The sequence below is a fragment of the Mus pahari genome, chromosome 3 (genome assembly GCF_900095145.1).
Source record: "Mus pahari chromosome 3, PAHARI_EIJ_v1.1, whole genome shotgun sequence".
Lineage (NCBI taxonomy): Eukaryota > Metazoa > Chordata > Mammalia > Rodentia > Muridae > Mus > Mus pahari.
In genome coordinates this window covers 71763954-71765738 of record NC_034592.1, presented here as the reverse complement: position 1 = coordinate 71765738, position 1785 = coordinate 71763954, and positions in this window count along the sequence as shown.

Below are 1785 nucleotides of genomic sequence, written 5' to 3'. Positions count from 1 at the left end.
CAAACACAGAAGTGGATGCTCACAGTCAGCTATTGAATGGGACACAGGGCCCCCAATAGACTAGCTAGAGAAAGTACCCAAGGTGTTGTAGGGGGCTGCAACACTGTAGGTGCAACAACAGTGTGAACTAATCAGTACCCCCTGAGCTCGAGTCTCTAGCTACATATGTAGCTGAAGATAGCCTATTTGTCCATCATTGGGAAGAGAGGCCCCTTGATTTTGTAAACATTATATGACCCAGTGCAGGGGAAGGCCAGGGCCAAGTAGTGGGAGTGGGTGGGTAGGGGAGTAGGGGCGGGGGGTATAGGGAACTTTCGGGATAGCATTTGAAATGTAAATAAAGAAAATAATAATAAATAAAATAAGTAGGAGGAATGTAGGGGAATAAATCATTATTATATTCTTTTATTAGAACCACAATCAGAAGTTTTGCCTTATGACCAATAACCTAGAAAGACATGAGATATTTTCCAGTTAACTTTACAGACATGAGTTCTGTGTAGAGAGATCAGTCAAATAAAAACTAGTGGGTTATTCCTACACCATCAATGCCACTATTGAATCAGTGTGTATGTCTTCTAGACCGTTTTATTATATCTCCCATTATTCTCTGGTAATATGCAGAGAACCTTCTATTGCAATGGAAGCTATGCATTCTTACATCAATGTTCTAAATAATTACCAAGAGTAGCGACTGTAGTCTATACATTTAAAGAGGTTTAAAGGTACTCACTGACCAACAATTTGAAATCATGTTTATTGATAGAGATTGTATCTATTTTCTGAAGTATCCTTCTTGTCAGCTCACATTTCCATTAATACTCAACTACAAGTATATCAAGTATTTATTATATAAAAGATTACATGTGGGGCTGGAAAGATAGCTCAGTAGTTAAGCATCTATATTGCTTTTGTAGTAACTACCCATTTTGAGCAGTTCATAATTGCCTATAAGCCTATATTTGAGAATATCTGATGCCTCAGACTGTTTCAAATATCAGCAACCACACATACACATAAACACACTTAAAATAATATAAATATTTTTTAAATGAAATACTGAAAAGCATTCACTAAATCTTGGCCTAGTCTTAACTTTGTATTCTCATGAGACCGTGAAAATTCCAAACCAAGTAAGAAAGCAAAAATATATCATTAAGCTAACAGTATTTATAATTCCTAATAATTCTAAATTACATATGCCCTTTGATAAATGAGAAGTAATAAAGCTAGAAATTACTTAATATAATTAAAACAATTAACTAATATAATAAACAAATATGAATAAATAAATAGCCAAGGAACTGAATGTGCTTTTTTTAACAGAAAATATCCATGCCATATATGGAAAAATGATTAGAATCACTAATTATCAAATAAATGCATATATAAATTAGAAGTCAGAAAAAGTTTTTTTAGAAAACAAAATCGGGTAGGTAATTCTTTCTCTTTTTTAGTATGAAGTAAATGATTAGGTTTAAATTATGATCCAGAATATAATTATGCCTATTCTCTAAGGTACATTCCCTAAAGATGTTGTCAAGACCTGTATAAGTATATAAAAGCAACCGAAATGACTGAATTTAATGTACTTAAAGTTACCATCTATGTGTTTGTTAAGAGAAATGTTTTAGATATTTCAATTGATATTTTTAAAAGTATTTGAAATTTCCTATTTCTCCACAACCTCGCCAGCATCTGCTGTAACCTGAATTTTTAATCTTAGCCATTCTGACTGGTGGGAGATGGAATCTCAGGGTTGTTTTGATTTGCATTTCCCTGATG